The 18633-nt window shown below is 39.8% G+C and overlaps 1 protein-coding gene across 1 annotated transcript in view; it reads right to left on the bottom strand.

Moving 5' to 3' along the window:
• Nucleotides 1–18633, bottom strand: part of ACOXL (acyl-CoA oxidase like) — a 336509-nt gene that overhangs the window by 7300 nt on the left and 310576 nt on the right. The gene's annotated exons all lie outside the window — the stretch shown is intronic.

Raw genomic sequence — 18633 nt, 5'->3', positions numbered from 1 at the left:
CGTACTGAGTGTTGCAATGAGGAAATGCCTCTCCTGTCCCAACATGTGACCCCTGATGTTCTTCCTAAGTCAGAACTGATATTCCATAGGTGCCGTGGGTGGGGAACATGGGTCTGTCTGGCAAGCCGCACCAGCTCACGTTCCCCAAAAGGACTAGGGCAGCCATGGGCAGCCCACAGGGCCTCTAAGATCTTGCCACTAGAGGGAGTTGCTGAGGGTGTTGTCTTCAGAACCAGCTGCCATGATACAGAAGGGCCAGCTTGATGTTTGGGAGGCTCTTCCTGAGAAAGAGAAGCCTCCAAGTCTCCAGAAACTATGCCTGGGCCAGTGAGGCTCAGATGCAAAGGTGTTCAAGAAACGACAGATTCTCTTCCTCTGAAGGGAGGGTCACTTGCTCTGCAGAGTCTTCTTCAGGAAGTTGGATGAACTCTGTTGCACTAGGTCTTCAGGCCCTCCCTGCTCCTCTGGTCCATACCTTAAGTAACCAAACACAGTTCAGATCTCTTCAGAAGAGCAACATGTTGACTGTCAAATAATGGTCAATGAAAATCATCACTGTAATCTTCAGCTACTAGAATTTCAAGCTCACGGGAGTCACAAAGGCCATGATTTTACTTCTCTCCTATCCATTCACCTTTCCTAAAGAATTGCCAACCTCTGTAGACAAAGGGTCAGAGTGGTAGGTCTGTATCAGATAATCTGCCCCCTTAGCCCCAAATGCCTGGCTAGTGGTAAATGTAAAGAAAAACATACCAGAAACACTCACATGGGGGCATAATAGCACACTATGTGCTATGATTTGAGCTGTCTCAATTTACACAACAACCATTGGAAAGGGAAGCTCTGCCTTTGTACTGACCACTCACATCTCAAGGCAGCCAGACCTTAGTTTAATGGGCCTGCTGGTTTAAACTGGTTTTCTCCATAGCCACGTCCCATTAGCAAGAAATGAAATTCTGTGGTTCTATTAAATAACCAGGACTCCAGCTTCCTATTTTCTCTGAATCAATATAAATCATATTTTACTTGATTAGTTCTTCAACTAATAAAAACATTTAGCATAATCTGAAATGTTAGAATAGAGAAATTGCCATCCTTACCAAACAAAAACAAAACACCTCATTTTGCTAAACCAAAGAGTTCATTTGAGGAGAGACAAATTAATTTCCAAAATGTTCTTCCTATGGCAATTTTTTCAACCAAAAAAGTACACAATCCTATTATTTCCTAAACATTACTGACAATGCCCATTTCAGTAAAGGAGTAGGACTTTGAATCCTGACATCATGACTTCCAAGCCATGACACCTTTCTTATCTTTAAAATTTAAGGATTGAGTAAGTTTGGCACAGAGTGAGTATTCACAAATATTACTATTAACGTGTTCTTCAATCAGTAAGAACAACGATTTCTTTACAACTCTGCCATTTTCCATTATGAAGTCTGCTTGATCATCATCACCTAAAACAAGAAAGCTGAGACAGAGACATCAACTTTAACCACTTAATAAGAACTTCTGACATTTATTCATAGTGGTACTGATTCATAAGAGGAAAAGTTTTAAAAGAAGAAAAGTGCGTATAGCTTTCCCTTTAGAATACAGGAAACCATATAAAAGTATTGGCAATGGAATTAAAGTAACCACAATGCCGCTCTTGGTAGCATTTTCTACAAAGACATTTACATGAAACTAGAGAGAATATTAAATTAGGTGGTTATAATAAAGCTTCACGATTAGCTTCACACCTTTTCATACAAAATAATACGGTATTTTAATCAACTGATAGTTCAATCTTGTAAAGATAGACCCAAAGAAATGTGAGCATACCGAAGAAGGAATCATTTTCAGTCCAAAGTTTTTTTCAAGAAGCAGAAGCCCAACAAACTGTCAGAACTAAATGTACAGTAAGAATCCAAGTTATTATGGAGAAATTCTGTGGTAATCAGTTCTGGAATTTTAAATTTCATGGATGCAAACAATTTCAAAAATAATTTGGAAGGACTTCTAGTTAGGATGTAGAAAGATTTAAGAGAACTTTGCCTCCACAGTAACAATCAGAAGTTGAACCCAATGAAGAATGAAAGATATCTGTAGTGTAACATCCTCCCAGCTCAACTGCTGACAAGACAAAGAGAGCACTATGGGGTTGGGGGGGGGGGTGGGGCTAGGCACAACAACCTTGGTCTAATTCAAGCAGTCCCTGTTCAACTTGACTCTTGGTGGAATCTTAATAAAAGATATAGGTTGAAGTAAGGCAGTAAACCTTTTTATTCTTAGAGGTCATGATTGACTACTTAGAAAGTCTCAGGAAATCTATAAATAAAATACTTAAACTATTGGATGAGTTAGTGAGCTTATGTATACAGGACAATGTACAAAAATTAATTGTGCCTGTACTAAACATGGAACATACATATAGAAAACTAAAATTTAAAATGTATCATTTGCAAGAGCTTTAAAAAATTAAAAAAACACTGTGATAAATTTAATGAAATTTGTTCAAGAACTCTGTTACTGAAAATTACAAAACACTGCTGGAAGGAATTAAATAAATGAAGAGATATACCATGTTCATGGATTATTAAAATATCAATTCTCCCCAAACTAATATATAGATTTAATGCAATCACAATCAAAATCCTAAGCTGCCCCCTTTTAAAAGATTTTTATTTGCTGGGCGCCTGGGTGGCTCAGTGGGTTAAGCCGCTGCCTTCGGCTCAGGTCATGATCTCAGGGTCCTGGGATCAAGTCCCGCATCGGGCTCTCTGCTCAGCAGGAAGCCCGCTTCCCTCTCTCTCTCTCTGCCTGCCTCTCCGTCTACTTGTGATCTCTGTCAAATAAATAAATAAAAAATCTTAAAAAAAAAAAGATTTTTATTTGCTTATTTGATAGACAAGTAGGGCAGAGAGGCAGGCAGAGAGAGAGAGAGAGAGAGGAGGAAGCAGGCTCCCCGTGGAGCAGAGAGCCCAATGAGGGGCTCGATCCCAGGCCCCTTTTTTATCCCATGAAATTCACAAGCAAATTCTAAAATATGCAGAGAGATGCACAGCTTTGGGAATAATGAGAACAGTTTTGAAAAGGGATAAGAAGTCTGGAGGCCTTATATTTTCTGATATAAAATTTACTATAATAAGACAGAATTAGCAAAACGGAGACAGGTACATTAGTGGAATAGAATAGAGAGCCCAGAAACAGACCCACACTTACATGGTCATTTTTTTTAATAAAGATTTTATTTATTTATTTATTTAATGGGGGGGGGGAGATCACAAGTAGGCAGAAAGGCAGGCAGAGTGTGAGGGGGAAGCAGGCTCCCTGCTGAGCAGAGATTCATGATGTGGGGCTCGATCCCAGGACCCTGAGACCATGACCTGAGCCAAAGGCAGAGGTGTAACCCACTGAGCCACCCAGGCGCCCCTACATGGTCAATTTTTTTCTAATACAGAAGACAAAATATTTCCATGAATAGAGTATGATCTTTTTAACAAATGAACACCTTGAACACCTGGATAACCATATAAAAAGCAATGAACCTCAACCCCTACCTTTTACTGTACTCAGAAATTTATCTGAGATAGGACCTAGACTGAAATGTAGAAGTAAAAATCACATAGCTCCTAGAAGAAAGCATGAGGGAATATCTTTGCAACCTTGGGTTAGGCAAAGATTTCTTAGACAAGGCTTAAGGACTAACAAAAAATTTTAAGTCGATAATACTTTTTTCATTAAACTTAAAACCTTTAGCTTCTTAAAGATACTACTAAGAAAATGAAGTGGTGCCTGGGTGGCACAGTTGGTTAAGTGTCTGTCTTTGGCTCAGATCATGATCCTGGGGTCCTGGAATTGCCAGCCTCAGTCTCCCTGATCAGAAGCTTGCTTCTCCCTCTCCTCTGCCCCATCCCCCCAACTCATGCTTTCTCTCTCTCTCTTTCAAATAAATAAAATCTTTTTAAAAAAAGAAAATGAATAGGCACAGACTGGGGAAAATCCAAGTACCTGTATGTAGAATGTATAAGTCTTATAACTCAATATTTAAAATAAGAATAATAGCTCACAGTTTGAAAATGGGCAAAAGACTAAAACATAGGAATAACCAATAAGCAACTTGAAAGGTTGCCCAACACCATTAAATACCAGGGAAATGAAAATTAATACACAATGAGCTATTATTATGCACCCACTAGAATAGATAAATTTTAGAAGGCTGACAACACCAAATGTTGGTGAGGATATGGAACAATAGGATCCTTATATGTTGCTAGTGGGGATATTAAATGATACAACTGGGGCACCTGGGTGGCTCAGTCAGTTAAGAGTCTGACTGTTGCTTTCAGCTGAGGTCATGATCTTAGGGGTTGTGAGATAAACCCCACATCAGGCTCCATGCTCGGCAGGAAGTCTGCTTGAGATTCATTCTCTCTCTCTGTTCTCTCTCTCTCTCTCTCTCCCTTTCACCAACCCCCACATGCATGTTCTCTCACTCTCTCTCAAATATATAAATAAATCTTTAAAAAATGATACAATCACTTTCAGGAACTCTTTTTGGCAGTTTCTTAGACAGTTAAATAAATGTCCACCATACCACCCATTAAACCTTCTTCTAAGTATTTACCAAAAGAAATGAAAAATATGTAACAAAACAAAACTTGTACAAAAATGATCCTGATGGGACGCCTGGGTGGCTCAGTCATTAAGCGTCTGCCTTCAGCTCAGGACATGATCCCAGTGTCCTGGGATCGATCCCCACGTCAGGCCCCCTGCTCAGTGAGAAGACTGCTTCTCCCTCTCCCACTCCCCCTGCTTGTATTCCCTCTCTTGCTGTCTCTCTCTCTGTCAGATAAATAAACAAAATCTTTTAAAAAATGATCCTTACAATTTTATTTAAAATAACACTGATTCATGATATTGTATGTGTTCTATCAACAGAATAAACAATTTTTAGCACAAACTTTTCTACTGCAAGAAAAAAATTAAAAGTAAGTCTTAAAGTCTTCGGTTATTTTTTCTTCCCACAGTGCGTATAAATAAGACATTGTACCCTAATGAACATGGAATGATGCAGCTGAGGTCAGCTGGAAGTAACAAGGTCAATTCTTTGAGATTGATGTAGCAGAAACCTAGAGAGATCAACATTTGTGAAGGAGAAGGGATTGGGAGAGGTGTCTATGATGAAATACCACTTAGGAAAAAAAAAAAAAGAAAGAATGAACTATTGAACATCTTAGAAACATCAGACTGAGCAAAAGGAGAGTTCTATCTGCTTCCATTCCTATGAGGCTCTAGAGCATGCAAACTGAGCGTACTGACAAAGTCAGAACCCCATGGGCAAAGGAGAGGATCAATGGAAATAGGGCTGAGGGAAATTTCTTGGGTGATGGGGTGTACATTATACAGTCTACCATTTGATTTGTCAAAACTCACTGAACTGTACCACAAAGATTTGTGTACTTCAATGTATGTAAAGTAGACCTCAATTTTTTTAAATTAAGAGAAAAGGAAAGAGAAAAATCAATACGGGGAAAACCAACACATAATTGCCAGCACTGTGTGTGTGTGTGTGTGTGTGTGTGTGTGTAGTAAGGATATCAAAAAAGATGGATCACTATCACTATTGTATTTAAATGGTAATATTCAGCACCTAAAAAGTAGGATGAACATAATAACATATTTAATGAAAAATTACTTTTCATTATGGAAAAACTCCAATATATTTTATTTTCTTCATTTTGCCATGGATAGGTTAACTCTTTTCCTGAGAAAATTCCTTGCTTGGGCTTATAGGAATCAGGATTGTACGGTTCTCAGTCCAGCAAGGACTGGAAAGGATCCTCCATATAAAGTCAAGTATTGTCACTGCATGAAACAGTTGCAGGCAGACCCTTCAGGATGAGAACAGAGGGATTGGGGATGGTTCAAATGAAGAAGGACTCAACAAATTGAGGATCCAGGGAGGTCACCAATCTGAGTTCAAATGAACTCAAGAAGCTCTCCAGAAAACATTCTATCAGATACCATTTTTTCTTCTAAAAAATCAGTGAAAGCTCACTTCCAGGAGAATGGATATACCTTTCCCTATTCTCCCACTAAACACAACTGAAAACCCTGCACATTCTATATATGACAACATAAGAAAACTCTGAAAGGTGAGGAGAAGACTGGGACACTGGGAGTTCAGGAGTGACACACTGGCAAATTCTCCAGGTTTCCCTTTTACCTCATGTATCCCACACTCAGAGCTAAAGAAGCTGGCAACCCAGGAACATCAACAGATGCAGACAAAAATCCCAACAAATGATGCTCTCTCAGTAAAAAGGGACAGCGAAGCAAGACAAAAAATTTTGAGACAATAACCACCCTACTCCAGCCAAACACCACAGAAAACCTGTAGCTCTACCACCCATGTCTCTCAAGGCTGACTGGCGAGTTCATTCTTCTAGTCTTCTTGCCAGGCTAATGGGGTATCTGACATCACATCAGTGGAGACCACATGGGGAACCTGGACTCCCACCTTTATTTAAATGGTCATATTCTGTACCTAAAAAGTAGGATAAACATAATAAAATTTTTAATGAAAAAAATATTTTTCATTATAGAAAAACTTGATATATTTTATTTTCTTCATTTTGCCATAGATAGGTGAACTATCTTCCTTTACCTGGAAGTAGAGATGTACTCCTTCCACTTCCAGATGGAGCACTGTAGAGGAGGTCTAGTAAGAGGATAACAATTACATGGTGATAGTAAAGACACTACCTATGTTCATGGAAGCCATGTGGGGAGCAGCAATGAGGCTCTCTTAACCCTCACCAAGAGCAGGTGTCAGTGGTGGCCTAGCTGGCAACCGAAACTTCCGTCCTCACCCAGCAGGAAAAAGGAGCACCCCTTGTATCAGCAGAAGTTGAATGGAGAATTGACTTCTTACCTACAGGGCAGTAATGAGGTGGTGTACTCCTTTTCTCCCACTGGAGCACTGATTGAAAACAGAAGGCTTAAATAAAATCCAAAGTTTCATAATTTAATACCCCAAATGTTTAGGTTTCAATAAGAAGTCAACAGAAGAAAAAGACAATCAATATGTGCCAACACTGAGATGACAGAAATGCTAGAATTATCCAACAAAGATTTTAAAGCAACCATCATAAAATGCTTCAACAAGCAGTTATGACCACACTTGAAACAAATGAAAAAGAAATAGAAAATCTCAGCAAAGAAACAGGAATATAAAAACAAAATAGGAATGTGAGGACTGAAAATACAAGGACCAACATAAAAACTCAGGAGATAGTCTCAATAGCAGAATGTAGGAAATAGAGGAAAGGTTTGGTAACTCAGGAAAACAGAAAAATATAAATTACTGACTCTGAACAGTGGAGAGAAAATAGACTGGAAAACAACAACAATAACAGAGATTCAGGGACATGTGTGATTAGAACAAAAGATTGAACTTAGAGTTCTAGAAGAAGAGAAAGAGGGCAGGACTAAAAAGCACTTGATGAAATGACCAAAAAACCCTATTTTGGCCAAAAGACACAAACCAATTCAAAAAGTGAGCAAACCTCACCCAGGATAAACTCAAAGGAATCCACACATGGCACATAATAGATGAACTTTTGAAAACTAAAGACCTACCCCTCCAAAAAATCTTGAAAGCAGAGAGAAATACCACACTTTACTTATAAGGGGAAAAGATCTGAATAACAATAAATTTTCATTATAAACCATGGAAGCCAAAACTACTTTCAGGTACTGAAAGAAAATAATCCTCGTCCCCAAATCCTATATCCAGTGAAATACTGTCCCTATTTTCAGATGATATGTTTGTCTCTGTAGAAAATTCTAAGGTGGAGCACCTTGGTTAAGTGTCGGACTCTTGGTTTCAGCTCAGGTCATGATCTCAGGGTCATGAGATCAAACCCCATGTCAGGCTCTGTGCTCAGCACGGAGTCTGCTTGAGACACTTTCTTCGTCTCTTGTCTTTCCATTTCAGCTCTCTCTCTCTCTCTCTCTCAAATAATAAACCTTTAAAAAAAAAAAGAGAAATTTCCAAGGAATCTGCAAGAATTCCTAGAATTAATAAGCAAGTTCAGCAAGATTATAGGATATAAGATTAATATATAAAAATCAATCGTGTTCCCTATATTAGTGATGGACATGTGGACACTTAAAATCAAATATGCAATACTATTTACAAAATATGTCCAACTGATTCTAGATAAAGAATTTAAAGCAAGTCAGTGGAGGAAATATAACCTTTCAACAAACTCTTCCTGGAGCAACTGGATATTCTGACCAAAAAAAATGGATCTCAACCTAAGTCTTCTACCTTATACAAAAAATTAACTCAAGGGCACCTGGGTGGCTCGTGGATTGAACCTCTGCATTCGGCTCACGTCATGATCCCGGGGTCCTGGGATCAAGCCCCTCGTCAGGCTCTCTGCTCAGCAGGGAGACTGCTTCCCTTCCTCTCTCTGCCTGCCTCTCTGCCTACTTGTGATCTCTCTCTGTCAAATAAATAACATTTTTAAAAAATCTTAAAAAAAAAAACTCAAAATGGATCATGGACTGATATGTAAAAAGTAGAAGTAAAAAACATTTAGAAAAAAGCTATAGAATAAAGTCTTCAGGACCTAGGGATAGGTGAATTCTGAGACATGGCATCAAAAGTACAAAAGGAAAACTGATAAACTGGATTTCATCAAAATTAAGAACTTTTACTCTGGAAAAAGGCCATGTTAAGAAGACGGAAGGACAAGCCAGGTGGAAATATTTACAAGCTATGTATCTCACAAAGGACTAGTATCTAGAATATATAAAGAACTCTAAAAACTCAACAGTTAAAAAAATCCCAAACAATCCAATTAGAACATGGGCAAAAGATGCCAGAGCAGACATTTCAACAAGAAGGATATACAAATGGTGCATAAACACATGAAAAAGTGTTCAACATCACTATCCACTAGGGAAATGCAATTTAAAACCACAATTAAATATTACTGTGTACCAATCAGAGCAGCTAAAATAGAAAATAGTGACACCACCAAAGGCCAGTGAAGACGTGAATCAACTCCTATATTGCTAGTGGGAATGTTAAATGTTACAGCCACTTTGAAAAAACAGTTTTGGCAATTTCTTAAAAAAAAAAAAAAAAAACATGTATCCACCATTTAACCCAACAAACGGATTCTTGGGTATTTACTCTAAAGAAATGAAAGCCTATGTTCATACCAAAACCTATACAAGAATGTTTATAACAGCTTTATTCCTAATAGTCAAAACTGGAAGAAGACCAGATATCTTGCAATGAGTGAATTGTTAACAAAGTGTGCTACATTCACTCCATGGAGTACTACTTTGCAATAAAAAGAAACAGACCACTGACATATACAACCACTTGGATGGATTTCTTGGAAATTATGCTGGGTAGAAAAACCAGCCCCAAAATGTTGTATATTACATGATCCCATTTACACAGCATGTTGGAATGACAAAATTATAGGAATGAAGAACAGATTCTGTTTGCTAAGGATTCTCAGGGAGGCAAGGAAAGGCAAGAGGATGTGCCTATAAAATAGCCAGAGGACCTCTGTGGTGATGAAAAAGCTCTGTATGTTTACTGTATCCATGTCAAAATCCTGGTGTGGTATTACAATATGGTTCTGCAGCTGATATCACTGGGGGAAAACTAGGTAAAAGGATAGGAGATCTCTCTGTATTCTTTCTACAAGTGCAACCGGATGAGTATGTCCTAGCTGCTAATTATCACAAAAGGAACATACTCATGTAAGCATCATCCAGAATTAAGAAATAGATCACCTGTACCCCAAAGACCCTGCAAAAAGTCACACACTTGAGCTGGATATTTTTCTTACATTGTCTCAGCAATAGCCAGTTTGATTATAGAATTAATGCCTGATAGTTCTGTGATAGAAATGACCCGCTATCCAGGGAAAGAGCATAAAGAAGAGTCTTGGTTTTCTACAGACTCATGGGTTCTCACAAGTGGGTCTTGTCCATTGTCTGTGCTTTCAAATGGGGCCACCCTCCTTGCTTTCTTTGCATAGTTCCTAATACCAAGTGCTTTCAGTTCCCCAGAAGAAGCTTCTAAAATCAAAGGAAAAAGGTAACTTAGCATCAGAAAAAAGAAAAGCAAATACAACACATTTTATTGTAAAAAATATTCATTTCTAGCTGGAATATTAATTTCTACCAAAATGGATATAATAGGGATCATTCCTGTTTAAGGTTCAATAATTCAGTTTAAATTTTATTATTATGGAATCATAATAAAACCCGCCTTGTCCTTAACTGTGACAGGGTCTGCCCTAATCCTTTAGACACAGCTGACTCCCATCTCCTGAAAGGTCTTTCTGATGTAATACAGCTACTCTTTTGGAACAAATTCGAACGAGTGGGAAATTCTTGCTGTGCATGCTGGGGTAAGGGGATGAACCCAGAGACTTTCATGGAGGATGTCCCCATTACCCAGCATTTCAAGGATCACCCCAAGGAGCCCAGGATAATGCAGCTGCCAGAAGAATCCAGAGGCTGGAGCTCAGCAAAACAAGTTGTTCCCTCCCATGGTTCTAACAAGTTATCTGTACCATGGGGCAAAGTATGAGGTTGACCAGCTGGCTGCCATGTGGAAACGAGGATGGCAGGATGGTGACCTCAGGGTCCCTGGCCAAATGAAAGAAATCAAATCCCACTTATATTTTCTTTTTTTTTTTTTTAAGATTTTATTTATTTATTTGACAGAGAGATCACAAGCAGGCAGAGAGGCAGCAGAGAGAGAGGAGGAAGCAGGCTCCCTGCTGAGCAGAGAGCCCGACGCGGGGCTCGATCCCAGGACTCTGAGATCACGACCCGAGCCGAAGGCAGCGGCTTAACCCACTGAGCCACCCAGGCGCCCCCCACTTATATTTTCTTAACCTCAGTTGAGTGGCCTACGTTTATAGGTCCAACAATGTATTTTAAGCTGCTGAAGAACAGGCTTGGCCAGGGGTAAAGGGAAAGGGGAAGGGAAAAGTGATTTCCCACTTTATTAATGGCACTCTGTTGGTATTGGTATTTTTCTTTCTCTCTTTTTGAGTTCTTGGCTCCAGAAAAAGAAGGTAGACCAGGATGCATTCATATTCTAGTTGATCCCTGCTGTCTCCTGGAGATGAACCAGAGGGTCCTACAGAAGTGAAGAGAAGTTCTGGGGATGCTTTCAAATCTATGAAGACCCTAAAATTTGACTCAGTTGCATTCCCTGTATGACCACTCCATTGTGCTGTCTTTTCATAATACCTTAGCTTCTTGACCGAAGCCACCGAAGAGGAGATGTCCCTCCCCACCCTGATGGAATGGGTATTTGGGGTTATACTCCACACTGGCTTCTCTACTCAGCCTAAAGGACACAAGCAAGTGTCATAACCTCATCATTTGCTTGTAGCCAAGTCAGATGGACCTTGTTGGGTGGGTGGGACAGGGGTGAGGAACCAAAGATTCCTTCTCAGATTCCTTACAAAGAAAAGCAAGAGTCTGTGGGTAGTAAATGAGGCCAAAGAACCAAGAAACTCAACCTCCCTTTCCTGGTCCAAGTGTGCTTTTAACATCCTGTGCCTAAAACCCCAGTTCACATTGCATTTGACTCTGGTATCTGAGCATCTCTTAAGTTGCCTTGATCCAGGTGGTTTGGCAAAACGGAAACAGAAGAATAGGATATCTGAGGGTCCGTTAAAAAGAAAGCTTTAACAGAAGCAGCATGGAAAGCAGCCTTACTGCATTTGTAGGATGTGAAGGGCATGTGTACTATTTCTAAGCCTCATTGGTACAGGTATGATGTATATGTTCTTGAAGTTGAGATCTGAGGAGAAAGGCTAACATCCCAACACCATCTTTCCAGCTTGGAACTCCTCCCTACGTTTTCCTCCTGTTTTGTTTCTTGTACCCCAAGCCTTTTGGCCACAAGGCAATGACCGAATTTATAATATTCTACACTCAGTTCAAAATAGCAAATAAGCACGATCCATCTTCTGAACTCAAAGGTGCAAAGTAGGGCGCCTGAGTGGCTCAGTGGGTTAAGCCGCTGCCTTCGGCTCAGGTCATGATCTCAGGGTCCTGGGATCGAGTCCCCTATCGGGCTCTCTGCTCAGCAGGGAGCCTGCTTCCCTTCCCCTCTCTCTGCCTGCCTCTCTGTCTACTTGTGATCTCTCTCTCTGTCAAATAAATAAATAAAATCTTTAATAAAAAAAAAAAAAAAGGTGCAAAGTAGTGTCTTGGCTTTTGGGGTCTGGTGTCTGCCACACTTCTGCACATTCTTACTCCAAGCCACATTTCCTGAGAATAAATCAGTGTGTCACTGAAATCAATGTGGTACATCTCAACTACTTGAATGACCCATCAATCCATGGCTTGAATGTTCTTCTCTCTTGTTGATTCAACCATTTCTTTGGCTAAACTGAAACTAAAACCCAAACCTTAGTGGTTGTTATAGACTTGAGCAGGTAACAAACAGGTCAAGAGGTCACTTGCCATCAACAGTCTTCCATGACTTCCTTGCTGTCACTGGGTCCCTGAGCAGAGAAAGGATGGTTCCTTTCAGTGGAGCTCACAAAGGCTACTAGGGCCTGGGTCTGTTCCTGTGTCCATTTGCTGGCAAGGGTATAGGAGAGGACTGAGACTTGTCCTGGTGAATCAGGGCTTCATCCTAGCACATCAGTGGGCATACCAAAATGAAAACAGTCTTAAAGGCATGGGGGAATGACTCAGATGGAACAAGGTGCCAGGCATCTGTTGCTGCCCCAGAAAGTGTGCACTTAGGAAGAAATTGACAGGTCATGACTCAAATAGGACATTAAGGCAACGTTTGGGTATAATATGATCAAATACTGGGGTACGTGGGGCAGTGTCAAGATGGCTTGGACATGGTCATGATTGGTATTTATTTTCTCTCTTCCTGAATGAATTTTTGGTTTTTAACATTGTTACTCTTACAGGCTATCTCCAATAGCCTCTGGGTTGGGTTATGCAGTCCTCCCTGACCTCCTTGCAGATCCTTTATAATATGCTTTCTCACGTGGCTCCATTATTTGGGTTTGGGGCAGGAAATAGAACCTGATTCAACATTTTGCTAAGTATTATTTTCACCACACTGAATAGGGTCTTTTTTGATCTGCAACCCACAGCTGGGCTGTGGTTCTCTCAACACACATAAACTTTAAAGCTTCCCCCTGTGTTGATTTCTTGGCGTGAGCTGACCACATGTCTACATGTACTTGGTTCTTCTTTGTATGTCACCAAGAGTCACTGTTCCAGTGCTGGTGGGCACTGACAGAGCAGGACAGGTGTGCCTAAGAGTTCAGGGAGGAAACACTTCACTGAGAAAAATGAGGCTACTCTATCTAAAACTGAAATTTACTTTAAGGGCTGGCATAAAAAGTAGAAGACCCAAGGCCATTTGGAATAAAATACATCATTTTAGGAGGCTGAAATTTTTGTTTCATTTTGTCTTTTTTTTTTTTTTAAAGCAAAATGAAGTTGGTTTTAATGGAGATACACAATCATTAACAATTAGATTATTTTGAAAGGCTTGCCTTCTTAAAATGAGCCTTGGCTGATTGTTACTCCCTAATGCTGAGAATTATCTGAAGCAAAATAAACACAACTGTCTAGGTTAATGAAGAATGAAACAAGATAATGCCTGGACACTCAATTTACCAAGAACAAGGCCACAATTGCGCAATTGTTCTACACGATTTTGCCCTGCAAAAGTACCTAATAATGAAAGGGAACAGAAATCTTTTACTTAAGGGCCTTGTTACAATGGAGCCCTGGGGGCAACGCCAGGGGACTGCCTTTGAGCCAAGGCCTACTACTTTGAGGGAACAGGAGAACAGGCTAAAAATCTCACCTTTACCACTCCTTAAATCAGCTGCGAATCAGCCTTAGATTCCCAATCCATAAAATGGATTAACAGCTAACCACACTAACCGGTGCTTGTGGGGATTATGCAGGATAAAGAATGTGGATGAGCTCTCTCCACAATCAAGTTCCCAACAAAAGAGAGGAGCGAGCTATCCCAGCTAGGAAGGGCTGGAGGGAGGGGAGACAGTTGAGTTTAAAAGAAAAGAAAAGAAAACAAAAACAAAAATAAAAACAAACACAAACAAACAAACAAACCAAAAAGAAAACAACCCCCAACCCCCTCTTCTGAGGGCTTCAGTTGGACAACGGGCGCTCAGTGCTGCCTTTGCAGCGTGTGGATGGATTTTACTCCCTCTGCCATCAGGCAGGCCTCTGTGAAGCTTCCAAACTCAGGTCACACAAGCAGGATGATGCTGATTCATCCACTCAGCTAGAATCCTGGCCGGTTGTTTAACTTTTCTGTTTCTTAGTTTTACTCAGTCATTGAGTGGGGCCTGTTACCAGCCTTATTTACCTGGAGATCTTTATGAGAATGAGATTAAATTTTGTTTTCTTTTAGCATAAATTTATGCATTGCTATTATCATTAGCCTAGAGTTTAGCATAACTCCTGCATATTCTGAAGTTTTATCATTTACAATCAGCCCAGGCTGATTGTGACTCCCTGATGCTTTTTTTTTTTTCCTCTTCATAAACTTTTAATTTTGGAATACTTCTAGATTTCCGGAAAAATTTCCAAAGATAATAGACAGAGTTCTCATATGTTCTTCACCTAGTTTCTTCTAATTCTTCTCCTAACACCTAACATAACTATGGTCCATTATAAAAACTAAGAAGTCAATATTGGTACATTAATATTAATACACTATAGATTGATTCAGATTTCACCAGTTTTTCTACTAATGTCCAGGACACCACACTGTGCTTCGTCATCATGTCTCCTTAGTCTACTCTGGCCTGTGTTGGTTTCTTAGTTTTTCCTCATCTTTCATGCACTGGCAGTTTGAGGAGGACTGCGTAGGTCTTAGGTAGACCATCCCTCCATCTGGTTTTGTCTGACTTTTTCTTTTTCCTTAGGATTGGATCCGGGTTATGGATTTGGGGGAAGAGTGAAGTGCCTGTCTCACCATACAATGTCACAAGTGCATGCCATCAACACAACTTACTACCGGTGATATTCACCTTATGCACCTGGTTAAGCAGGGATCTGCCAGATTGCTCCAAAGTACAGTAACTGTTTTCCCTTTCAATGCTTTGTCCTTTAAAATAAAAGAAAATCACTGAGTCCAACCCACACTCAAGGGAAGGGGGAAGAATCTACATACATTAGTAAGAAAGAATGGTCTCTTTGATCCCATTTATGGATCCGTTTAATCATTTATTTATATCATTTTGGACTTCTGTTTAATTATTTTATACTTTGGGTTATAATCCAGTGCTACATTACTTGTTTTGTTGCTCAAATTGCTCCAGCTTTGGCCATTAGGTACTCTTTCAGTTAGCTCCTTCCAGTGTCCCTTTGGCATAATCCCACAGTCCTGGGGTATTCTGTTTTTGTTTTCACTCGGGCACCTTCTCACTTTCTAGCCCTGAAAGATGCTCCAGGCTCATCTTAGATATTCACTGCCCCAGTCCTAGAATCTATCATTAGTCCAAGGACTCTGCTTCCTTCTACTGGAAAATGGTATTAGAAACCAAGAACTGGATGTGGGGTCTACTTGTTGTTACTAGCTAAGGCTGATTTTTTATCCAAATAAAATAAATGAAAATGTTTAAAGTCAGAGAAATATGGGTTTTCACTAGCTGTGTTACTTTGGGCAAGTTACTTTCCCATGTTGGGTTTCCATTTCCTCATCTGTGTGTAAGGATAAGGAAAAGGATGTAAAGGGCTGTTGTGGGGGTCAAGTGGTATAACATTGAAGGAGCTTCCTGTTTCTGATAATAAAGAACCAGATTTTTTCCCCTTAACAGTTCTGCTGAAAACAACCAAAATTTTTGGAGAAAATCCTCTTCAAAATACCAATGATCTGGCAAAATAATAATGGCAAAAATTATGGGAAAGTAGGAAACAAAGAAAATAAACAAGTAGAAATTTGCATTCACTCTGAAGGCATTTGCCATTTTCAGCAACGTTGTTTTCACCTTTGACAGCTTGATGGTGGCTGGAGTGGCAGTAGGGGTGATGATAGTCAAACACCAGGGCCAGCAACTAGGCAAAAAATTTAATAGAGACCCTTGCTACAATGAGCTGGATACCAAACAGCTATGACCTTGGGGGAGGGTGAAGGATTTACTGCTCTTATTTAAACTCTCTGAGTCTTACAGGAAACCTCAAGTCTTGAGTTTGGTTTAAGTTGGTCTTAAACTGAAGGCACCTTCAGATGGTTTATAAGGGAAAGAAGGTGCCTTCAATTTGGCCTTCATGTAAATCTCACAAACATTTTTCAAAAACAATGACCAGCAGATATTAAAAGATAACTATACACAAAGCAGAAATACTAGGCAAAAAGAAATAGACTGGTAAAGTCTTAAGATATTTGGATTATTAGCTATAGACTATCAAATAACTATGCTTCAATGCCTAAAGAAATCAAAGACAAAACTGTATATATGTTTAGGGGGTAAGAAACTAAAAAGTTATATAGATGATATAAAACAGAAAACAAAAAAATATTTTTTAAGATAAAAATCCCAACAAACAGGATAAAAAATTTAGGGGATGAATTAGCCAGTATATTAGATGTACCTAAAGAAAGAAAGAATCAGTAAAATTGCAGAATTATCATGTGAAAGCATCTAGGTTAATTTCAGTAATTCAGTCAACCCTGTCCCCTTTTCACCCATTCACAAGCCCACTCCTGTTAAGCACCTCTATTTGGCCAAGGGTCCCAGACATTTTAGTGAAAAGAAGCTATTAATAACACTTCTAAATCCTTGAAATCCTTTCACAGGGGTGTGGCAGAAGTGGGAAGGGAAACATTTGTGCCAAGTACCTACATTCTTCCCTCTGGGAATACTGAGAGAGCCCAGAGGAGGGGTGACTGCTCATGGCTGGCAGCACAGAGATCTGCAAAAGAAGGCCTTGAGATGTCCTATAGTTCTCAACAACCCACGTCTAGCCCCACAGATAGTTTGTTCCAAAGCGTCTGACTGCTTCCTGCTTATCTCCCAGGCTGCTACAAGTATCTAGTAAATGAAAAGTGTGGCAAGCATATTGCACTAATATGATACAAAAGTACTTCAGTGTTGTATATGAAATTTGGTTTCTTTTACTCAGCATTCTTTTGATGTATTATTATCTCATTTTTATCACTGGAATACCTAATCTCATGGATTTAAAATCTTTCTTCATGTAGTTGTTTTTTTGTTTTTTTGTTTTTTTTTTTTTTTTTTTTAATCAAAGTATTCTTTTTTCCTCTCCCCAAAGTGGGCATTTTCTTTCTGGAAGGTTGTCAGTGTCCAAAGGTAGCTGCTGTCAATTTTTTCCTTCCCTATATATGCGTGCTGCACCTCACAATGAGAGGTGAAGTCTCTTCTCTTGCCCAAATCCATGCTGGCCTTGAGGCTCCCTTGGGCCAACAGAATGCAGCTGAAGTAACACTATGTTAGCAGTGGCCAAGCCTTGAGATGACTGGCATCTTCCACTTCCTCTCCAGAAGCCAGTCATCATGTAAAACAGTCTGCCCTCCTGACACTATTGTACTGTGAGGAAGCCCACATTTGCCCAGCAGCCCCTAGATGATCCTGCCACCTCAGCTGAGGTGACCACCGTGAGGGTGAAGAAGCCACCTTCACAGCCCCAGCAGACACCTCAGGCAGCAGGAGAACCATCCAGCTGAGCCACGTTCAGATGCAGAATCCTGAGAAATAATAACTGGCTGTTCTAAGCCACTAAGTTTTGGGGTTATTTGTTACATAGCAACAGATAACCAAAACATCTTTCCACATGCTTTTCTTCATAATCATTGTTCCCTGAAAAGGAAAAAGACTCTTCAAGGTTCTTCAGTGTCCACCTCAGCCTGGCTCTTGCAGATTTCTCCAGGCTTTCACTTGAGATGTCAGCCAAACTGGTCTTCTCACTGCTTTTTAACATGTCTGTCCAAAGTACTCCCATTTCTATGATTTTACCATTTCACCAACCCTGTCTGAAGGCTCAACTGCCTTTCCCTCTCTTCAATAGTTACCACTTCTTTGTTGGAATTTTTCCACTCTCGAAGGTCTAGTACAAGAATGACATTCACTCCTACATGATCTCTGTCCTCTGAATTCTGGAATTATTCATTGGAAAGTCTCTGCTTCCTTGTGTTATTATTGCATTTTAAAGGCAGTTTTGTGTCCTTGTATATAATAAGCTCCTTTGGAGGCAGAGATTGAGCCTATACCTATTTATCTTATAACATCTAACGGAGGGCCTGGAAGACAGGTCCCTCAGAAAACACTCAGTAAGTGTGCTTTACAGATGATTATGCTGTTTTGTATATATTTTTTTCTTTAGAGCAGCATTTGGGTGGTGATTCCTTGGATCTATCTTCATTTTCAGGTGTTTTGTAGCTATCACATTGAAATTCCATTGCTACCTCTGACATGAAAATACCATAGGTCTTTTTTTTTTCTGAATATGAAAAATGAATGAATAGGTTTTGGTGAGGAGAAAAATGAAAATCACTTAATACTTTATTTTTTTGCCAAGACAAGGAAAATGCTTTTGATTCCCTCCTCTGCTTTT

This window comes from Lutra lutra, chromosome 9 (genome assembly GCF_902655055.1).
Source record: "Lutra lutra chromosome 9, mLutLut1.2, whole genome shotgun sequence".
In the NCBI taxonomy this organism is placed as follows: Eukaryota; Metazoa; Chordata; class Mammalia; order Carnivora; family Mustelidae; genus Lutra; species Lutra lutra.
The sequence above is the reverse complement of the archived record's forward strand: the minus strand, read 5'-3'. Positions and strand labels throughout refer to the sequence as shown.